At 37.2% G+C, this 24,455-nt stretch overlaps 1 protein-coding gene across 16 annotated transcripts in view; it reads left to right on the top strand.

The window, feature by feature from the left end:
• The window catches only part of PHACTR4 (phosphatase and actin regulator 4), a 129,122-nt gene that overhangs the window by 39,638 nt on the left and 65,029 nt on the right, over window positions 1-24,455 (top strand). The gene's annotated exons all lie outside the window — the stretch shown is intronic.

Genomic DNA, 24,455 nt, shown 5'->3' with positions numbered 1-24,455 from the left:
CTGAAAACTTTAATTCCATTTATTGTCTCCCTCCCTCCCTCTTCCCCCTTCTTTCATAAGTGGTAGTTTATACCAGCTAGAGAGCTGTGGAGGTAATAATAGGCAAGAATAATTACTAGGTCTGTATTCATAAGAGATCAGAAAGAGAGAAGGACCAAAATATAAAAAACATTAATAGCAGTTCTTATTGTGGAGGCAAAGAATTCCAAACTAAGAGACTGTCCATCAATAGGAGGATGACTGAATAGATTAAATGATGACAATTATAACGAAATACAGTTGTGCCGTCTGAATTACAAAAGCCATGCTTTCAGAGAAGCTTCAAAACTATGTATGAGCTGATTTAGAGTAAAGTCAGAAGGACTACATAAGACAATTTGTACAGTAACAAAAACATTGTAAAAAGAACAACTCTGAGAGACTTAAGATCTGTATTGTAAATATTGTAATGACCAGTCATGATTCGAGAGTAGTTTTGAATGTTATTCCCCTCCTGACAGAGTGTGCAGGCAGCTACATACTTTGACTTGGCTTCATTGGGAATTTGTTTTGCTTGACTAGTCATTTTTCTTGTGCTTGGTTTTTCTTCTTTGTTCGGTTTGGGGTAGGGATGGGAGGTGTGAGGAAGGAGACTATAAATGCTTACTAATGGAAATTTTTTTTAATATACCTGGAGTCATTTAAAGCATGGATTGAAAATTTATTTCAAGTTGTTCAAAGAAATAGACTGAAATTTACATTTTGTATCATTTTTAACTTATAACCTATAATCCTTTACATTGAAAAGAACACTATCCCACATTTCTATGACTACCCTTATCAACTCTTATTTCCTTCTCTCAGTATGTTGTATTTGCTTGTTCTCCATTTGTTTTTAGAAAGTATACTTGTATTTAAGGGCTCTATTTACAGGATTGTGTTAAAAGGATAAAACTATTAAAATACCCTCTTTCTCAGAGCTTAGCAGTCTTTAAGATTGGGAAAAGCATTTCATACACTGTTATGCAGATAAGGGTATTAAAAAAGACTTAGAGCTCCTAAAAAGGGGATAACATATTTAAGAACTTAAAGTATGTAATAAAGTCTATTATACATCATTTACACTTCTGTTCCTAACGCTTTTTTTTTACTATGTTCAGAGATTGTATTAACATTGGTTTGATGTGGGGTTACCTAAGGAATATATATTTCTTACTTTCTTTTGTATCTTTTCAGAATCCATTTCCATGTGTGTTTATCGTGTAGTTTTCGGTTACTTTTCTTTTAACATTCTCTTTCTCCTAGTTTCTTGCTTGTCTTGAGTGGCGCAGACATTTATATTTCTTTCAGTCTTCATCTCTGTTTCAATCTTCCACTATTGCTTTATCAGCTTCTTTTCCAGACTTAACTTTTCTCCCATCCACCTAAAGAGCATAGTAATTCCTATTGTATCCTGAAAAGGGAGGTAAAAGGAGACAGTTCAAGATGTTGCAATGGGTAAAGTTTCTCATAGTTCCTCATTTTTTAATTTTATTGATGCTTTAAAAAAAACAAAGTAGTCACTTCTCAATAACACCCTCCCACACCCACACATGTAGAGCACTACCTGGTAACAAAGAAGACAATACACTGACCATCTTGAAGGTGTTCTGGGTTCACACTCATAATCTGCCACTTATCAGCTAAGAAACGGTGGTGATGCAGCCCTGTGGAATCAAGATGGTGAAGATGGATCGTTGTGTTTTAGTGTTGTTTTCCTATTGTGGTCATTGGGACTTCATTATATCGGTTCATAAATGTCTCTCCAGTTATCCCAGAATTTTTCATTTGCAATTTTTTTTTCTCACTCATTAATGTCACAGAGAAGAGAACCAAAACCAGATTTAGTCTTGCTCTTTTACAGCTGTCCAGAAACGTCCTGGGCTCCCTTCATTGTCGGTCTTCAAGCTCAGACTGGGCTAGATGATCATTTGTCAGGGATGTTATGGTGGGGATCACAGATTTCATAGATTTAGAACTGGCAGGGACCTTAGAGTTTATGAATATTAAATCCAACCCCTTCCCTTTACATATGGGAAAACTTATACACAGAGAACTTGAAGAATTGCCTGGGGTCATCCAGCTTGTAAGTGTCAGATGCAGGATGCAAGTTCAGGGCTTCCTGACTCCAGGTGCATTGCCACTACACCAAGCATTGGATTAGATGGCCATTAAGGTCCCTTCCGCTTCTCAGATGCTAGGATTCTGATTATTTCATTATGCTCATATATTTAGCCATTTCTTGAATTTGTTTCTAGTTTTTTTTATTGCTGCAGAAATTATGGCTATGGAGCTTTTGGTGATTATGGCATCTTTTCTTTTGTCTTTGACCTCACTGGGTTAGAGGGTTTCTTGGATATCATAATTTTAAAACCCGGAGAAAATTGATATAAAAGGTTTCCCTTCCAAACACCAGCTTTCCCTTTTACTCCAGTTGTATTGATTTTGTCGATGTGAGAGATTTTTACTTTTATGTAATCAATTTTATCCATTTTGTCTTTTGTCATTTCCATTCTCCTTTGTTTTATTGTGTATTTTCCCCAAACCATGGATCTGAAGGTAAGTTCTTCCTGGGTCTCCTGCTTTCTCCAAGGATAATGTTTTGTGTGAAGGCTTTACCTTTTAGAGCTTCTTCTAGCTCAGTACAAGGTGCTGCTTGGAACCTCCTTTGGACAAAATGCTTCCCCGTTTTCCCAACAGTTTCCCCTGGAATTGTAGGGAGTCCTTTCCTGCCATTGGATTTCTCTGCTTCTATCAGCCATCAGTGTGTTGTTGAAGGTCACCTCCCATTCTTGTGTATCTAGTGTTTCCAAGTCTCATTTCATTGTTTTTCTCTAGAAAATTAAGACTGTTGTGCTTTTAAAGGATTACAACAATCTCTCATTATTTTTCCTCATTATTAGAAGTATACTTTGTGATTCCTGATTCCACTCTTGCCTTTTATGTGTGTGATCTGATTAGCCTAAAACAATCTTTGTGGTAGGTCATTTCACCTTTCTGGGCCACAGTTTTCTGACTTGGTAAAATGAGGTGATTAAATTACATTATCTTTAAGATCCTATGATTCTAAATCATGTCCTACTTTTATATCTTTTTTCTCAATGTTCAGTTTTGTCCTAAACAATTTTGAACATCTCCTCCAAATAAAACAAATTAGGCAAACAGCCTGACTCTTTCCTGTTTAACCTCACTCCAAAGTAAATGGAGGAAAACAGTTTAAATTGCATATAACAGGTAAGTTTCTTGAGCATAAGAGCACTTCTTAATGGAGTTCTGTTATGCTATAGGCATTTATCAAATGCAGTTCAGTTCAATTAAGCTAATATTTATTACATGCCTACTTTGTCCTCCTGACTCCAGGGCCAGTGCTCTATTCACTGTGCCACCTAGCCGCCCCTAAATTCATACTTTGTACAAAGATTTTAGTCAAAGCTTATGCATTTACTATATTCTAATTTGTTTGTGTCTTATCACCTCCCATCCCAACCCCACTAAATTATAGGTTCCTTCCGAGTAGGGACTATGTCTCATTTACCTTTCTGCCAATTTCCTTTAAAAAAAAAAATCTAGTACATTCTTTATCTGAATTGTAAACAGTCCTTTGATAAAGAGATTTTGTTTCCCTGTTGTTGCTCAAGTGCAATATGCAACTGTCTTGATGTCACTTCCCTGAATGCTCATGAGAAATGAGTTTGTGTTGTTTTATTTGAAGAATGAGATTTAACAATAACACATTCCTTTCCTCCCTCCCCTTCAAGAAAGGGGGTGGGGGTGGATGATTATCTTAATTAGTTTTGAGATCCTGTTGCTGAGCTAGAGAAATTATGTACAGCAAAAATCCCTCCCACTTGAAAATAATTAAACTAGGAATGTAAAATTGTAAATGCTCAGAGATTAAAATGACTGTCAAGTGAAGGTAATCCAGTTCTTTCTTATAGTCAAAGGTGTGAAGAAAGCATTCCAGTCATAGGGCAAAATGGCTCCAATTTGGGAGATGGAATTTTGAATGTGAGGAATAGTAAGCCAATATGATTGGATTGTAGGGATTATAAGAAGGCAGGAAGGGGCCAGGCTGTGAATAAATGCCCCAGTTCTGTAAGATTTCCTCAGGATTTGATCTTTTTATATAAAATGTATATAATAGTTAGCATTTATATAGTATTTACTATATGCCAGAACTATGCTGTGTGCTTTACAATTATTATCTAATTTGATGGTCATAACAACCTTGGGAAGTAGGTGCATTATTATCCCCATTTTACAGATAAGGAAACTTGAAGGAAACAGGTTAAGTGAACAGGTTTGAATTGAGGTCTCAGCCTTTTTAGGGCTACTCATCCAACCTTTGGTGTCTACCTGATTCACCCAACTCTCATATGTAGCTCCAAGAAAGGGTAGCATGCTCATGCATCACACCCCAGTAAACTGTCTCAGCAGACAGGCTAAAGCAGATTAAGGGTAACTGACAGGCCTCAAACACATCAGTGACTTAGAGAGATGTCTTCCCCAAGCACATGAAGACTTCTCTGGTGGGAATGGATGAATGAGAACAATTTGTTCCAATGGCCATAAAGTTGCCTGAAGCACTTAGAGTCTGGTCGTGATGTCAAAGATGCCAAAGTTATTCATTGCATCCTGGACCATCCCCAGTCATCCTGACTTTTGTCTCAACCCCTGGACTTCAGTGACTCTGGAAGGGAGAGTGAGGCTGACAACTTTGTGAAACTGTGCCTCACTTAAATCCAATTTGTGTGCAAGTCAAGACATCACCTTGTGACATATTTGGTCCTTGGGAGGGCACGAGATCCCCTCCCCTTGCCCCCCAACAACAAACATTGATTAAGCACCTATGTGCCTGACCCTTTGCTAAGTGCTAGGGATACAAAGAAAGGCCAAAGACAGTCCAGTCCCTCAGGGAGCTTGCTGTTTAATGACAGGGAAGACTATACACTAAAGAAATCCGGAAAAGCGGGAAGTGGGGTTGGGGGCAGGGAGCAGTGAGAAATGACTAGATGGTCGCCTTGTCCTTTCTGTTTTGGGAGTAACTTCACTCCAGCCAAGAGTGTAGGAGCAGAGGGTGCTGAGGTTATATAGGACAAGGTTAAAGAGATCTTACAGGATGATTACTGATGATTAAATCTCTCTGACTGACTTGACTCTTCTTAGGCTGGGCAGTTCCTATAAGGGTTTAAAAGTACTCTCACTTTTAGTTAATTGGTCTTTCAAAGATGACATTGATCATTGGACCTTTGTTGCCTTCCCTTAGGCATCAGAATTGGAGTCCAAAAGGCACCATTTAAGTGTAGAAGAAAAAAGTTAATATTGTACTGTATATTTTAGAGACCATCTGTCAGAAACAAATTTTTATTCATTTAACATTATTCTAAATCCAAGCATTTTTTAGCTTATAGAGAGAAATGTCCAGATTTTCTTGGCCACACCACACCCTCCTGCCTCCCAATGTCCTAGGACATATGTCTACTCCAATGTTATTTGAGATAAACTTTTACAGGAATCTTGAACATAAATTAAAATACAATGTTGGGCTAACAGAATAGTAGTCACTAATTTATTCCTATCTGGAACATTCTCTCTCTCTCTCTCTTGAAGACAGAAAGGTCCTCTTCCCTGGGATTAATGTCACCATCCATTCTGAGTAACTAAAGCGGTTTCTTTCCTTGCTGGGTCACAAGCCAGTTGCTTCAGGTGATGGGGAACTGGACTAGAGATAAGTTTGGTTTTTCACCATTTAAGAGGCAAGCCCTAGTTTTTGGTCTACTGTCTTTCCTAAGGAAAAGGTCTGGAAAGTGTTTTAGGTTAGAGAAATATTTTTATTAATTTCTAGGGAGATTACATTTTGAATATGCTTCTACAGTATACATTTGTAAATATACTTTTAAAATTCTGTTGACATTTTTCATTATAGTTACAGACAGTATGCTACTTTTAATTCTCGTTTCTAATTTTCATTTTGTCTAGCATTTTTTGAATATTTCATTTTTACATTGTTTTACAATAGCCATTAGGATACTTGGTGGTGCAATGGCTAGAGTTCCGGATCTGAAGTCAGGAAGACTCCTCTTCAAGTTCAAATAAGCCTCAGACACTTATTTACTAGTTGTGTGATTCTGGACAAGTCACTTAACCCTGTTGCCTCAGTTTCCTCATCTGTAAAATGAGCTGGAGAAGGAAATGGCAAACCACTCCAGTACCTTTGCCAAGAAAATGGGGTCACCAGATCTGTACCTGACTGAACAACAACAGCCTTTGCTCTGTTGTTGCACATGTATAGATTTTTTTAAAAATCTGTATTATGTATTGTGTGTTAGTAAGTACTTGGTGATGATCAGTGATATTTCAGTGTCTTGGTGAGTTTTATTAATAAAGCTTAGAAAGTAGAGGAAGAAAACTAATAACTGGTGGATCCTGGGAAAGGAAAGCTTATGCCAATTTTTACAAATAATTTTAGTGAGATGAGTAGAAAATTTAGGACTTGGCTTTGTACTATCAATTATTCTAAATTATGGAAGGTGATATGCTTGGTTGGGCAAGTTTAGTGATAATACTATTTTAATGTTACATGAACCTCTCAGGTATCTCTTAGTGACATATAGGCTGTATGGTAATGTCCTTGTATGTTTGGGGTATGGGTGTGGGCTATATATGTCATAACATTACGCATAATACAGTGTTTCTTATCGAAAGAACTCAAGTTTGTTATCCATTTAAATATGCTTCCTGGTGTACTTCATTTATCATTATCTATAATAAATGCTTATTGAATTGGTTGGAATTGAAGATTTTAGTTAGGGAAGCTTTTCTCCTAGGAAGATATCTTGGCTTTCAAATACTTTATTGAAACCCAGGGCTTTCCCTCTGGGTGTGTGTGTGTGTGTGTGTGTGCGCGCGCACGCGCATGCAAGCAAATTGATAACCTTGCCACTGAACCTAGCCTCACTTAAATCCACTTGCATATCATGGCATCACATTCCTGATGTGATGGTCTTCTTTGAGAAAAAAGGACAAACAACAGCAACAGCCACATTGAAGTATTTACCATTTGGCAAGTAACGTGTTATATGAACATGAAATAATAAATTTAAAAGGGGAAATTGAGATAGTGTAGTCCAGCCACTTCATATTATTGCATTAGTTTATCTTCTGCCAGATTTTCTTCTACTTCACTAATTCTGTATTCTGAATATGTTATTTGGTACTTTGCTTCTTTGGAGAAACTATCCACCATGGCTACAGTTTGGTTTTTCCCCCTCAAATCTGCCAATAGAGGTATTTAATTTTTTATCTCTTTGAGAACTAAACTTTCTGACATGTTTGTTGCTAATTTTTTTCTCACAGTTTTAATTACCTTCTGAACTATTCTGGAATTCCTTGTTCCATGTTCTTTGGATTCCATAAGTTTCTATGTTTTATCAGAAATTGCTTTCCTTTTCTTATATTTGTTAAGAGATCTTTGTATACACTTTAAGAGTATAGTTTCTAGTAATACTGCCATCTAGTCTTAGTCTTTGTTGATTCTTTCACTTGTGCTTTGGGTATTTAATTGGATTTTCTTCCTCTTGAATTCCTTGAATTCCTCTTGAATTCTTTGGTAGTCTTGAAATGTTTATATTCCTAGTCATTTCTTGACTCTTTCTCCTTTAGTGGGTATTGCCACCCTTCCCACCCTCTTTGGCCTCCAAATTGAGATGGTTAGCTTTCATTGCTCTGTTTGGGGGGAAATGACAAATAAATGAATGTTCAATTGTAGAGTAGATGAAAAACCTAGAAGTCCAAAGTATACAGCTGTGGGCGGCAGACAGGGCCCAGGAGTGCTTGGTTTATAACAGTATGTCAGATAATAGTGGGAATCTGTAAGGGTGTAGAGGCAGGTTAGATGGCAAAGCCTGCAGGGTCTTAGAAGGTAGATGCAGTACTAATAGCTGGAAGTTCAGTCACTTATTTTTGCTGATAAACTAAGGTGAAGTGCCTATGTGTGTGTTACATTTTCCTGGACTCAGTTTACTCATCAATTTAACAGAAGTAATAACAGAATTTGCTGATTGATACAAAGTGGTCTGTCCACCCAGGGCAGATGACACTTTTAACAACCCAAAACAGTATGAATCTTAACTAACCAGCATTTAAGTATTCCAATAGTAGTAGATAGGGTGCAGGATGGTTTGGGGAATGGGGAGAAGAGATAAGATAGGCATGTGGTCCAAACTCCAAGAAATTTTGGAGTAATTTGCTTTGAAGTTCTGCCCAACCTATTGAACAGGCATGTTATATGCCTTCATTGTGTATGGCACAACTCCCTTCCACATCCCAGAGTACTCCAAGCACAACATTTATTTTTCCTGTGGGAACTTTGAAATGGATAAAATGATTCTAACTTTGCTACAGTTAAGCAGTTACTAGAAAGGTACAGAGTAATAAGGTTAAACAGATTCAAGTTGGACATAGTCCAGAGCAGTCAAACCCTTTACTTTAATGGAGTGTGACTGGAGCCAGATTAAAATGTAATTTGGAAATGTTTAACAAGATAAAAATACAATCTAACATAGATAATGTTAATTTGTGACTTACCAAGTCAGTATGCACCTATATTTCTATTTGAGTTAGACACCACTGGTACAATATGTAGGATTTGATTGATCAAAATAAAAAAGAATATTAATGTCGAGGAACCTCATTCCTCTACAGGGTTCTGGATTTTCTAACGAGAGACTTTCTCTGTCATGCCCCAGAATCCACTTCTCTCTGGTTATCTTACTCTAGCTTTGAAATTCACACAATGGCAATATACTTGTCTCTGAAGCCTTTCCCTCTGAATTTATGGCTTTTTCCAGAACCCCCATTTAAGGAATGACCAGTCCATCTAGGTCTTATTCTTCTACAGGTTGTACTCCAGACTTTATCTACCATCACCCCAACTTAGTTTTTCTCTTTCCTTTCCAGCTTTTTATTATGTTATTTTATTTTATTAGAATATAAGATCCCTGAGGACAAGTACTGTCTTTCTGCTTGTGTATAGAGCAAGTACTTAAGATATGTTTGTTAACTGACTGACTGACTGAGGAATCAAAAGATTTAGAAACCTCAAGATAGAGGTTTCCAAACTTATTTGGCCTACTGCCCTCTTTAAAAAAAATTTACTCTGCCTCCCTGGAAAATTTACTTTCTTTAACCCTTTAACAGTTTTTAAAATTCATATCATTTCTACTATGAACAAATTAGGGGAGCAAGGAATAGTTTATCTGTTAGATTTATGGAGAATGGAGGAATTTATGACCAAACAAGAGATAGAGAACATTATGAAATGCAAAATGTATTGAAAAGTTTTTACACAAACAAAGCCAATGTAGCCAAGAGTAGGAGAGAAGCAGAAAACTTGGAAAGAATTTTTACCACCAGAATCTCTGATAAAGGCCTCATTTCTAAACTATACAGAGAACTCAGTCAAATTTACAAGAATACAAGTCATTCCCCAATTGATAAATGGTCAAAGGATGTGAACAGGCAGTTTTCAGAGGAAGAAATTAAATTATCTATAGTCATATGAAAAAATGCTCAAAATCACCATTCATTAGAGAGATGCAAATCAGAACAACTCTGAGGTACCATATCACACCTATCAGATTGGCTAACATGGCAAAACAGGAAAATGATAAATGTTGTAGAAGATGTAGGAAAGTTGGAACACTAATTCATTGTTGGTAGAACTGTGTGCTGATCCAACCATTCTGGTGAACAATTTGGAACTGTGCTCAAAGGGCTATAAAAATGTGCATACCTTTTGGGCCAGCAATACCATTTCTAGGGCTGTATCCCAAAGAGATCATAAAAATGGGAAAAGGACCCACATGCACAAAAATATTTATAGCGGCTCTTTTTGTAGTGGCCAAGAACTGGAAATCAAGGGGATGCCCATTGATTGGGGAATGACTGAACAAGTTGTGGTATATGCATATAATGGAATACTATTGTGCTATAAGAAATGATGAACAGGTGGACTTCAGAAAAACCTGGAAAGACTTAAATGAACCGATGCTGAGTGAGAGGAGCAGAACCAGGAGAACATTATACACAGTAACAGCCACAGTGTTCAAGGACTGATTTTAATAGCTTTAGCCCTTCTCAGCAATGCAAGGACCTAAAACAGTTCCAAAGGACACATGATGCAAAATGCCAGTCACATCCAGAGAAAGAACTATGGAATGAATAACAAAGCAGACTATTTCTTTTTTGTTTTGTTTTATTTTGTTTTTTTTTCTTTTTCATGGTTTTTCCCATTCATTATAATTCTATGCAATATGACTCATGTGAAAATATGTTTAATAGGAATGTATGTATAGAGCCCATATTTTCTTGGGAAGGGAGGGAGGAGGGAGTGGGAGAAAATTTAAAACTTATGAAAGTGAATGTTGAAAACTGAAAAGAAATAATTTAATAAAAAAAAGAAAATTTTTGAAAAAAGCAAAATCTATTTTTTAAAATGATGCATCTTAAATTTAATAACTTTTAAACTTGTGGGGGCTTTTCATGCATTGAAATTTTGATGATGCAATATTGCATCATGTAATTGTAATGTTGTAAACAAGTCATTACACTCACATATTCCTGCCTGTGCATGCTGGACTTCCCAACATTGTGTTACACACTGGCCTGCCAATACTTGCTTGTTAAGACTTGTTGGCGGACTTGACCACTGATAGCTTATAACTTGGATTTTGTGTGTAATAATAATGTAACCACTGCAATTTTAACTCTTTTACACAACAGATGAAACATGTTCTGAAAAGTTTTTCAAAATTTTCTTCTCTTCTTTATGCTTCCAACGCCCCCTTATTTTTATTCAATGCCTCCCATTTATAACAGAGGCTGCTACAGCAACCCCACCCCCCTATATTTCCAGTGCCCCCCAGGGGGGAGTAATGTCCACTTTGGGAACCTATGCCTTAAGGTATAGGTAATATAACAATATGGGTATTGGACGTAACATAGTAAGAAATTCAGTAAGGATAAATGTAATGTTTCTTTTAAAAAAAACAACCTAAGTATAGGCATATTTAAATTGCAATTTGTTGGAAAAAGACCTGATTTATAGCCTGTTACAAATATATGAGCTTGCTGTGTGATTAGTCAAAAAGTTAATGAGGCCTTGGTTTGCATTATAAAAGAATTGCAGCATCTAGGAATAAGGAGGTGATATTGCCTTGATTATCCATCTTAGGAATTTTTTTTAAGGGAGTGCCTAGGATGATGACTTCAGAAACAAATAAGGGGGCCATTCTTAGCAAGACAAAACAACTATTTGTAGTAAGGAAGCTACTTTACTTAAGATTCAAACTGTTTCAGTGGGACTCTTGCACTGTAAGTTTGCATTAACACTCTCACAAACATTTTCCAGCTACTTTTCCTCATTAACAGCATAAAACTATGTCTTATGAACTGGCAAGCTCTAATTCACTATGCTTTGGAGATGTGAATTGACTTAGCCACTTTACAAAACACTTTGGAATTTTGGAGAGAAAAAAAAAGTTACTAAATCATTCAGGCATACTTATTCAGTAATTTCACCATGGGGCTTACTTATCAAGGTTGTTAAAAGGAAGAAAAAACTTTTTATATTAAAAATGTTCTCAGTAGACTTACTTATAATAGCAAAAGACTAGAACCAAGCCATGTGCCCAACCACTAGGAAGTAGCTGAATAAATTGTGGTGTAAAATCACCACATTACAGAGTTTTAGAGTTGGAAGGTGAATCAGTGGTCATCTAGACTAAACCATACCAGGAAAAAAAAATCCTTATAACATACTACAAAGTGATCAGCTGTTCTTTGCTTGAAGACCTCCAAGGAAGGACAGCCTACTACTCTTATATGGTAATTCACTCTGCTCTTAGACAGCTATAAATATAATGAGGTGTTTTTTTTTTTTCTAACATCAAGCTTGGTTGTCCCTGTCTCTGCTACTCTGGATTTTGCTCTCTGAGACCAAATAGAACAAGTCTAATCCTTCATCCACATAACAGTTCTTCAAACATAGCTATCACCTACACTGTCCTCCCAGGCTTCCCTTCTCTGGTTCCCTTAGCCTTTCATCCCAGTTGTCTTTCATTGGATAATCATTAGCTTATCACATACTATTTAAATTACACCTCAAACTGAACACTACAGGATCCTGGTAGGTGGGAGATTCTTGATCCACTCACCAAGGATTTAGGAAGAAGGAGGTTTTTGGTTTTTGGTTTGTCTTTAAAAGCATTCTTTGACTTAGCATTTTTACTGTCCTGTCTTCACTGGTGAAACTTGTACTCAAAACTTAGGCAGGAAAAGGGAAGGAAGTGAAAGGTTTAGAAATCATCTCTAGATGATGTTGATTAACTCTATTAATGATCCATAAGTGTTTCTCTTAAGATTGACAAAACAAAGGCTATTTTTTTTGTTTTACTTAGTTTTTGTAAATCTAGAAGCATGCATAGCCTCAAAAAGAATCAGTTTTTAGAAGGAAATAAAGAATTTAGTTTGTAGTAGCAGAGAGGGAAGATTCCCCTCTTGTGAGAATTTTTAGTAAATTCATCAATATATGGTATTTATCCAAAAGTCAGGACCTAGTTCTGGACCTAAAAACTCTAAAATTATAAATAGAAATCTATAACCAAAGAAGATTCCAAGAGAATGTTTGGAACAGAACTCTCTCTCCTCCCATGTGAAGATGCCCAGCTTGAAAGCTTTGCTTGACAAACAGGTCTAGTAAGACCAGTGAGATCGTTATCCTGCTATATCGTGGCCTAAAGGGTAAACTGAGGATAGAGAATTGCAAATGTTTTATTTTCTTTCCATTGATTACATTTAAATATAACTGTTTGTTTGCCAAATTATATTTAACTTTTTAAACAAAAGTTATTTGGAAATAGTGTGGTGTAATGCAAAAAAAATTTTTTTAATTAGAAGATATGTGAGACTCCCTCCACCCTGGTCAAATTACTTAGACCTTTGGACCAGGTCTGTCTCTCTGGACCTTATTTTTCCCACTTTAAAGTTAAAAGGTTGGACTATATAACTTCTTTTTTCAGTTGTTTCTGGCTCCTTGTGACCCCATTTGGGTTTTCTTGGCAAAACTACAGGAGTGGTTTGCCATTTCCTTCTCCAGCTAATTTTATAGATGAGGAAACTGGGGCAAACAGGGTTAAGTGAGTTGTACAGGGTCACACAGCTAGGAAGTGTCTGAGGCCAGATTTGACTTCAGGCCCAGTGCTTTATGTACTATGGCCAGATAACCTCTACTTTCCTTTAAACTTTTTATATTTAAATGCATGTCTGTATACAAATTAAATATTGGTGAAGTATTTATTTCCGTAAGACTTAGCTACGTACGGGAAGTAGCTTATTCTTGGTCCCAGAGCCAGGACATCTCCTGCTGAGCATGATAGAGAATGCCCTGGGCCTGGATTCATGGTACCTGGATTCAAATCCAGCCTCTGCTGTTTATTCCCTGGATGGTCTTGGCAAGTCATTTAGCCTCTCTGAGTTCCTTATATGTAAAATGAGCAGGTTAAACTAAATGGCCTTAGAGCCCCAGCTCTAATATAATTTAACTGGCTTATGTCTTGTTTTGGATTTTCTCAAAAACCCAAATGTCTTATGCAAAATTGCATTTTTCCTGGGTAAAAACGGTTTTGTTTATAATTCTGCTGGATCTATAACAGCATATTGTACTAAATACTGATTGCCTTGAGAAATTAAACTGACACTGATCTAATTACTTTAGCATAACCAGACATGCAAAGGATATATAAGTAGCATATCTTTCTCCCCCTCCCCCTCCTTCTGAGTCTTGAGATCATTTACACTGTGCCAGTAGAGCACTAGCCCTGGCACATCTTACTTAAACTGGAAAGGCTGTGAGTATCTCCTGGTGATAGACTGTGTCTGTAGATTGAGGATCAGTCAGTCAAGCCAGAGGCTCATCTGAAGGATGGCCACAAATTTTTTGACCTGCAGCAACTACCAAAGGCCAATAGAGGGGTTGTGATGTTCATCAACAGAAGGAGTACCCATACTGACAATTAAAGATTCTTGAGATCTATGAAGAAATTTCAAGAAATAATGAAGTATCTTAGTGTGTTAGATTTTTCTACTAACTTTATTACCTTGTTGTTTGTTTTTTGTTCTCAAAGAGGACCATGACATCAGGAAGGTGAATTGGATGTAAGTGAGGCAGGGCTGTGCAAGGTCACCAGCCTCTCTTTCCCCTTCGGAGACATCTGGGTTCAGTGGGTAGATATTGATGAGGACTACTGGAGATGGCCCTTGTTACACCTTAGTGTAACTCTGAATATATGTTTAGCTTCCCATTATTTCTTTAGCTGGAATGGAAGCCAAGGTCTAGAGAGTCGTAACTCAGAGTGGATCATCCAAATATCATTTTGATTTGGCTTCAAAATACAATTGCCTTGTACTTGATCCTAGATGGCTATCCTTTGAACTTTCTCATATTTGGTTTGGGATTATAGTGGTATGACATGGATAATAGAGAACTGTAATTGATGAATCATTTACAAAACAAGGGCTATCGAAACACCTAGGTGTGGGTGTTTCTGGTTCCTTTACATTCATTGCCCTTGAGTCACTTGGTAACCATGTGTTCATTACTCAGAAATATTATGTGATAGCTGTATCTTTTTTCTCATGTTATTATCAGTTGTATTGAGATCTTATTAGATAAAGTATAAGTGCAGCTAGTGAAAATATTGTTATTTTAATAATCATCAGATCTTGAATATGTACCCAGTGAATGTCTTGTGTTTTTCTATTTTTTTTTTTTAAGGTTTCCCTCTGATCTCCTCTTGTAATGAGTTTGAGGCCTGCCTGAGGTATGATTTACAGCTGATAAGGACAGTAGAAATCACTTAGTACAATCTTTTCACTTTATACATGAGGGAAACTGGGGCCCAGAGTAGGGAAAGGATTTCTCTGAAGTAATACAGATAATTGCTGGCATAATTAGGACTGGAATCTGTATCTTCTGCTTCTCAGCACATTGTTCTTCTTTTCACATCAGTACAGACTGGAATACAAATGCTTCTTCAGGTTTTTATTCCTGCCCCACTTGATAATGTAAAGCTACCTAACAGGTACTGCTTTTACTACTCACTGCCCTCTACAGTGTATTCTTCACACCATTGATCTATGTTTCTTGTGCACCGATCTCATCGTATCACTTCTGCTCAGAAACGCTTTAAAGGTGTCCTGTTATTGCCTACTGAACAAAATCCAAAATTCTTAGCCTAATTTTGAAGAAAGGCTGAAATCTGGCAGCAACACAATTTCCTGTTTACTCCACCGTGGACTTGAGCCACATTGGATTTGTCCTAACAGCATTCCCACCTGTAAAAATATTACTTTCCGTTAGACAGCTCAGACAGAGCCTTCATGCCCCCTGCCAGTCAGAAGTGATTTCTTTGTCGTACCTAGCATGGTACTTCATTCACAACTCAGTGCACTTATCTTGTTCTCTTTATATCATGTGCCCAGAATCTCAGTTGGCAAGCATTTCAGAAGTCATCTAGTTCAGTATATAGTGGAAAGAGGGCTGAAGTTGTAATGAGAATACCGAAGTTAAAAGCTATATGACCTTTAGTAAGTAAGCAGCTCGCTTCATTTGGATCCTCCGCTGCCTTAAAATGGTATTAATGGTGTCATTTCCTTCACTACTTCCATCTCAGGATTTTGGGTGTCTGCCAGTGCTTTGTAAGCCACAGCAGTCAGCTCTTGTCATTGTCATTGTTACTGGACAGTCCTAAGGAAGATTGTGACTCAGGCATCTTTATAGAAGAATGCTGTTGTCAAGGGCATCCCCTCTCTGCTTGGGTGATCTTGGGGAAAGTCACTTAACATCCCTGAGCCTCACTTTCCTCTTCTGTTAATAAGGGGCTTGTATTATACTCTCCCTTAGGAGCCCTTCTGGCCATAAAATCCTGCATGTTGTGGGTTCTTAACTTGGGGGGGGAGGGATAGTCTGTGAACTGATTTAAAAAAATATTTTGATAACCGTATTTGAATACAATTGGTTTCCTTTGTAACCCCATATAGTTTTTTTATACATTCAGAAACATTATTCTGAAAATAAATTCATAACTTCTGTTAGGAGCCAAAGGGGCTCCTCACAGAAAAAAGCTTAAGCACCCTTGCTAGAAATCTTGGTGTAGTGAAAAATAATACTGGATTTTCAGGCAGTTATGTTATGTTAGCTTGATCCTACCTGTGCCACTCACTTCCTGTGTGACCTAAAGCAAATCCCTTAACCTCTCCAGCTGTCAGTTTCTTCATCTGTTAAGTATGAATATTAGAAGAGATGATGTCTGTGGTCCCTTACAGCTCTGAATCTGATCTTGTGGCAAGAAATGCATGCTTTTCCCTCCCAATTAAAAAAAAATTCTGATTTTAATATACATCAACAAAAATGAGCATTTCCAAAAATATAGTAGAACAGAAAAAAAACTTTGAACATAAAACTCCCATTTTCTATTATATATAGCTTGCAGAAAAATGCCCTCTCTACTAGCCCTGCTTTCCAGTTGAATAATTTCAGTAAGGTGATTCTAAGGGAATGCAGGTATCCCTTCTCCATTAAAATGTTAGCGATGAGGAGGTAAGCCCAAGGACCTCTCTGCTAATCCTGAAGAAGATGCAATCTAGATATTTTTTTTCAGGTGCCACATTCCCTGCTTCTGTAGTAGCCACAGCTTCTAAAGACCTAGAAAGGAAAATTATCCCCACCAGAGGCCTTGGAATTGTCAAATGGCTCAGCATTAGAAATGGCTGTAGTTTTGTCTGGGGAAATTACACTAAAAAATATACATTTCCAGCTACACCCTAAGAATCATAGAACCTTTCATCTGACTTGGAGTTGAAAGATTCTCAATGTGTTGTCTCCATTTGACTTGGAGCAAAGACTGTCTTACTTTTTCTACTCAATCTCAATCGTTTCGTACAGTGCTTACTATATTTTTTATGTTCATTTATTGATTTATTTGTGATGAAGGCAAGATGATTTATCTTTCTTGCCACCTAATATAGAACTCTATATATAGTAGACCCTTAATTAAACATCTGGTATATAAAATGGTGCTCAGCACATAGGGGCTTTAGTAAATGCTTGTTACATGAATCAAAGAATGAATGTTTGGTGCCTTTAATTAAGTGTAGAATAGAGAAAGGAGGATAAGTGGTATAAGCTGATCCATAAAAGCATGTGAGCAATAAGGAGTTAGTTGAAATTACTCTACTGAGGAATATTTAGCATATTTCAACTCTGCTGGTATTAGTTTGATTTCTATTTATATTACTTCTTGGCTAAGTAACAGAACTCTGTTTTAAACTGGTGATTTGCAAAGTATTTTATTATTTTAGGCCAAAGTTCTTTAATCTCCTTGATAGCCACTAAACATGAAATCTTCATTCAGCCTGTGGAAGGGGTTGGGATTTGTGATTCAGAAGAACAGTCCAGAATTTTGAGGGAGGCAGCATTGGTGTAATGTAAATTACACTGGACCCAGAACCAGAGAACCTGTTTTCGAATTCCAGCTCTTCTTACTCCTTCTGAGCCTTGAGTTGACGTCACTTTCCTTCTCTGGTCCTCAGTTTTCTCACCTGTAAAATGAAGGGGTTAGATTAAGTAGTATCTAAAGTCCCTTCCAGTTGTAAATCGTTGATCTTTTGATCTTTATTTTTGTTTTTATTCTGAATTGAATAAACACTAAATATAATGGAACACTTTCATATACTTTTAGTAGATCCAGAAAAGAAGACTGCACATAAACTGTGACTCTCCACCATATACAACTTGAATTTCTTCTGAAATGTATAGTGAATTTAATATGTATTTTACAAAGTTGTCTTGCTTGTCTGAGGTTCTTTCTGACCTCCTCTTCTCTTTTGTGCATAAAAAAAATGCTCTGGTGGCCCTTTTTTCTTTGTACAAAGCTTCCTTGTCCCTACCTCTCCCATTTCCTTCTACCTCCTCATTGGGGTACAGAGAGAGAAAAAGAAAACCCTTGTTTTCTGTCAAGCAAAACTGATTTCCATGGTTGTGTCTAAAAATGCGTGTTTGATTTTGCAACTTGAGTACATCAACTCTCTGTCAGAAGATGACTATCATGTTTCATCATTGGTCCTTTGGAGCCATGGTTGGTCACTACATTGAACTGAGTTCTTAATTCTCACAGAGTTGTTTTTATAATGTTATTATGTAATCTGTTCTGGTTCTGCTCACTTCACTCTGTATCAGTTCATACAGTTCTTCCCAGGCTTCTCTGAAACCTTCCCCTTCATCATTTCTTACAGCATAGATAGTATTCCATCACATTTGTGTGGCTCTTATTCTTATAAATTTGAATCAGTTTCTTATTGTCTTGGATATGAGATCTTTGTTAGAGAAACGTGGTAAAATGTTGTTTTTTTTTTCCATCTCAGTTGTTTCTCTTCTCATTTTAAGTACATTGATTTGGTCAGAGCAAAGTCTTTTTAAATTTTATCTTGTCTGCTCCTCCTCTCTCTATATTGTTTGGTCATGAATTCTTTCCCTATTCAAAGTTGTAAAAAAAATGCTTTCTTCCTTGTTTCCTTGTTTATGATGGTACCTCTTGTGTCATGCATTTAAGTTATATATTTCTTTGGAACTTATTCTGGTATATGGTGTGAAGTGTTGGTCTAATCCTAATTTCTATCAGTCTGCTTTCCAGTTTTATCAGTAGTTTTTGTCAGATAGTATTAGTTTCAGCCCTATTTTCTTTTTCCTCCATACTATGTTACTTGGTAATCTCATCACTTTTCATGGATTCAATTATGTCTATACTGATGATTATCATATCTCTTTATCCAACCCCAACATCTCTGTAGACTTTTAATGTCATGTCTCCAGCTACTTATTGGATATCTTAAATTGGATGACCTTTCGACATCTTAAACTATTTTGAACTAAAGACTTAAAATATGTCCAAAACTTAACCCATTTCTCTCCCCATACTTACCCAACTTCCTACTTTCCCTGTTATTTTCAAGGGTTCCATTGTCCTTTCAGTTGCCCACACTCCCAACTCATGTGTCATCCTGGGCACCTTATTCTCTCACTCTCCCCACCCCCCATATTCAGTGTGCTCCCACTTCTCAATTTTATGATCCCGACATTTCTCAGATACACCCTCTTCTCTTCTCTGACATTGTCAAAACACTGTTGCAGGCCCTCATCACTTCACACTTAGACTCTTGCAATATCCTGCCAGTTGACCTCTCTGCCTCATGTCTCCTCATTCCAGTTTGTCTTCCATTCATCTTTCAAAGTGATCTTCCCAAAGTTCAGGTCTTATCAGGTCACCTCCTTCTCAATAAACTTCAGTAAGCTCCCCATCACCTCCAGGATGAAATAGAAAAAATCCTGTTTGGCATTAAAAAGTCCTTTATAACCAGTCTTCTAATACTTCTCTCTCCTCTACTATCCATGGACACTGACCTCCTTGCTATTCCTTGCACAAGACACTTCCTTTCCCAATTCCAAGCATTTTCAGCGATTGTCTCCCATGCCTGGAATTCTCTCCCTTGTCATCTCAGCCTTCTGACTTCCTTCAAGTCTGCACTAAAATCCTGCCTTCTACAGGAAGACTTTCTGGATCCTTCCTTTTTTTTTTTTTCTAATCTCTTCCCTTTGTTGATTATTTACAATTCTTACTAAGAAAATAAATCCTCTATGTAGCTTACATAGTTACTTGCATTTGTGTACCCTGAGCTTAGCATAGTGCCTGGTACATAGTGGATGCTTAAAAAATATTGATTGACTTAGTAGCTGAAATCTTGAGATTTGTCTAACTTTGATCTTTGAGGAGTAGGCACTTTTATTTCCTCCAGGCCTTACTTAGTTCCTTCTTTATAGAATTACTAATATTTGACTTCTTTGTGTTACAGAAAAAGAGAGCAATAACAAGTTACATTCCTCTAGGTCTTCACAATTTACAGAATTTATTTATACCTCTTTGAAGCGATTTTAGAATCGCTTCAAAAATCATCCCAATTTTAGAAGTGAAAAAATTGGGAGTCAGAGATCATTTGGGCATCCTCATGATATGAAATCTAGCTGGTGTCAGTAAAGAGAATTGATCCCAAGCCACATTGTAGATAAGACCTCAACAAATTGGATCCTGTCTAGAGGAGGGTAATGAAGATAGTGAGAACTAGAAACTGTACTTTAAAGGATTGCTTGAAGGAGATAGGAATGAAGGGAGGATTTCTGCATGCCTTCCTTATTTAAGATATCCCCATATGGAAGAGAGATTTGACTTAGTCTGTGTGGTCCCAGAAAGCAGAAGTAGGAGCAGTTGTTGGAGTTTACACAGAGTAAGGAAAAGTATCCAACAATTAAAGGCATCTCAAAGTAGACTGAGCAGGTCGTCCTACTAGGGGCCCCCTTATTAGAGGTCATCAAAGGATCAGTAACCATTTGTGGAGTGTGTTATATGAGAGATTTCCTGCTAAAGTACAGTATGAACCAGTTGGCCTCTGAAGTCCTTTCCAGTTCTGTGATTCTGTGACTTTCTAAGTTTAGTATTCTTTCTTCTGCTTTAAGGCTAAGTATAGCATAGTAGTTTGTATTCAGTTTCCTCCGGAGCCAAAGCAGTGATTAGACTCCATTAGAATGTGGTGGTGGTGTGGCATTAAGTGTATAGGAGGAGAACGTTCTCTTACTAAGAAAATAAGGAATTATTAGATGCTTTTAACTATAGTTATGAATTATGAGATGGATTCTGAGTCAGTAGTCTTTAAACATTCCTTTTCCTTTGGCATCCTTTAATCACTTAATTTTACACTGCACAGTTGTCATCACTTTTTCCTTTGAAATGATTCCAAAGCAGAGTGATTCTGTCACTGACAAACTTATGTCCCCTGTCCTGGGCCTCTATTTCTTCATCTGTAAAATAAGGAAGCTGGGGAAAATTATCTTAAACATAATTTCTACCCTTAGGATACAAGTCTTGAGTAACAGCATATTGTAATGGAAAGACCACATTGGACTTGGCAATCAAATGGTCTGTGTTTCATTCTCACTTTTTACATTTACTAACTATGTGATACTGGCCAAAACACATATATAATGGACTTAATAGTACCTAAACCATACATTTCACAGGTTCAATATAATATAAACTGTAAAATCCTGTAGAAATAAGAATTGTTCCTGTGAGGTGCTTTCCAGCTCTAATATCCTATGAACTTAGAATTCTACAGGTAGGAAGTAGGAATGTGATTAGGTGTATGCCATCTAGAAACTAGTTTATCTGCTTATTGCTTGTAGTTTGTGACAGAGGAAGTTTCTTTATTATTATTATTTTTTTTTTATTTTTATTTTTTGGAAGTTTCTAATACAGACAAAATATTACACTTGGATTGTATGTTATTGTTATTATATGAACTGTTGACAATCAAGATGGATTATAATGTTAAAACAGTGGTGCTAAATAATATTATTTAGCATTGATAATTTAATAGAATTGAACAGTGTCAGAGCTAAGAGACTCTAGAGATCATTAAATCTAAACTATATGCTTTAATTGAGCCCCTGAGAAATGAAGTGATTATCTAAAAGACACTCCAAGTTAGTGTCAGGGTCAGGCATCATAACTGAGGTCCCCTGAATCCAAGTCCAGGTGCTTTTTACTAAACTAGAGCTCTTTTCTGTTGAGTCTCTGGTTTTGAGCAAAATTTGTAGATTTAAAATTTTAATATTTATAACCATATTTTTGTACCCGTTACTTCACACTGATGGGGTTTCTCATTTTCTAATATCTTCTCGTGGATAGTCTCGTAGTGTCACATGGCAACTTTTGTACCTTCATATAAAATTCCTTAGTGCTTTTCCGAAACAGATGTTAGGGCTCTGACAGTAGAAGAAAGAACATTGATCTGGGAGTCAAGACCTTACTTAGGGACTTTCAGCTAAGATAGTTGCCTGACAAGAAACAGACCATCCAGTTCCCATACACCTTACTCCAACAAAACCCTGAAATTTGTACTTGACTACATCATGATCAACAAAGCTAATGAGTAGATACAGTTAAGTGTCTTTTTCTACCTCACAGCTGCACAAAAATCAGCTAGAAGCCCATAGAAAACAGAAAAGCAAACTGTCATTAAAGTCATTGCCAGAGTAGTTATACAAGCTGGTGGCCTTCCATCATAACCATAGGCATCTCAGAGACAGATGTAGCCTTCAGGATCCATGTTCTTAGAAATCCAGAGTAGACCTTCTTCCTCACCTGAAAGCCTTGGAAAGATTGGAATCTTGGGTATCAGAACAATTTAAAAGGACAATGTTGTAAGAAAAACTACTTTGAATGACTTCAGAAGTCTGATCAATGCAATGACAAGCCTTGTATCAGTGGAGCTATGATGAAACATGTTACCTACTTCCTAACAGAAGAAATGGTCTGTAGTATGAACAAAGACATGTATTTTTGGACATTGTCTGTAGATTCTTTTTGACTGTGCATGTTACAAGGATTTTTTTCCTCTGTGTTTTTTGATGGCAAAGAATGTCACAGATGATGAACAAAAAAGAAAAACAGAACAGAAGGAAGTTCAGGAGGAAGCAAAGAAGCAGGACAATTTTGAAAGTAACATGTAGAATTTATCATACTTTTCGAAAAGGAAGCTGTGTGGAATGCAGATTCATGGTATCATATACTTTTTGTGTTGTTCTCTATATGTGGAAATGCTGTTTTTGCCTAGCTGTTTTAGTTTGGAATAAAAGCATTAAAATAAAAGAGAGTGACCTTGCTCATTTCTAGTGCTACTTTTTATCACTGGCTAGCTGTATAGAATATTGGGAGTCAGAGGAAGGATTTCTTCTATGTGAGTTGGTATTGTATCCTTGCAGAATATCCTTTCTATGCTATATCTAAGGAAACCTCATTTTATTAAGTGTTAGATGGTCTATGAATATCTCATTTCACTCCGGTCTTGAACCTGAATTGTCAGACCAGCTTGAGTCAAGCCTGGTCTACAACATTTGGTGTAGATCATGACATTTTGGCCCATATCATGGTTGAAATAGGGTAAGGAAAGGTGATGCACAGGAAAGCTTGATGCCCAGACATGGGAGCCTTGTATCCCATGGCAAGAGCCCCTTACTGGTGCCATATGGAAAATCATCTAATGGATTCTCGGTGTCTTTGTCCCTTAGGATGCTCCAGAGACCCTGGAGAAGTAGATCTTCCCCCAAGGGGAAGTAGGGCACAGCTTACCACTAGCTTCCTAATTCCATGCGCTGAGGTAGCAGCGCTGCCCTTTACTGCCAAGAATGTGGTGTCTATCTGCTGAAGATGCTGGGTCAGCTTACTTCCATTTTCCTTCTGTTGGCAGTCTGGTCTGGCTTTTCTAAGACTGTTAAGAACACCCTGGGAATGTTTTCCCTGTTTTCCCTGGGCATTCTATTCATCTTCCAACATTGGCCTATTTAAACATTCTCAGGAAAGCAGAGACAGGTAAGAATCAGGAAGCACTTATTTATTAGGCAGTTTTTGTGTGCCAGGAATTGTTCTTGGATGGAGTGAAAACACAAGGATTGTTCAAGCAACTTACATTGTAATGAGGGTGTAGGGTAGGAGGCAGCATGTACATAATTACATACAAGGTACACAAAGAAAGGATAAATGTCTTAGGGTCTTAGAGTCTAAGGCATAACAGCTAGAAGGGAAAATATTCAGGATTCTGACAGTCTCTTATAAGAATGTCAGGCATTATGGAGACAGAATTTCCTGATACTCTAGTGGACTTCAGCCATCAGCCTTGATCCATGGAGCCTGACAGTGGCTACTCAAGAACTGATTCTCCATCTACATGAGTCTCTTTGTCAATTTCTCTGTTGCATATTTATTAAAGCTGTTAGAAGATCTTGTTCAAATCTTTGACCTCATCAATGGCATCCAGCTCCACAACAAAATGAAATCAAGGTCAGTTAGGCCCTATCTTACAAATTATATCTGCCAGGAGCTCACAGCTAGAAAGTCAACCAGATGCAGATCATAGAAATCAATTATTTGAAAACTGACTTTGATGTTTTAACATTCCTTTGCACCATGTTGACCAGCTTTAAAAAGTTCCCATGATAGTCATATTCTCCTTAGTCATCACCTGTTTCAAAACTTTCAAGATGAGTTTTATTTCTTATTCAACACAAAGCTGAAAATCATGATTTTGTTGTGGAGACTGAATCCAAGTAATGATGGGATTTCATATTGAAAACACTAGGTGAACTTCCTGAGGCAGAGAGTCAGCTTTCCTTCTTCAAACTCTGCCTGAGTCATGAGTTCTCACGTGAAGTAGAATATCTAGTTTGGTCAAGTGCACACTGGAAAGAAGGATGGGAGCCGAGGGGCTTGCCG

Source organism: Petaurus breviceps, unplaced genomic scaffold (genome assembly GCF_028583685.1).
Source record: "Petaurus breviceps papuanus isolate PSGF00001 unplaced genomic scaffold, PetGlider_PUasm1.0 91041, whole genome shotgun sequence".
In the NCBI taxonomy this organism is placed as follows: domain Eukaryota; kingdom Metazoa; phylum Chordata; class Mammalia; order Diprotodontia; family Petauridae; genus Petaurus; species Petaurus breviceps.
Note: the sequence above shows the minus strand (reverse complement) of the source record. Positions and strands in the feature narration are given on the sequence as shown.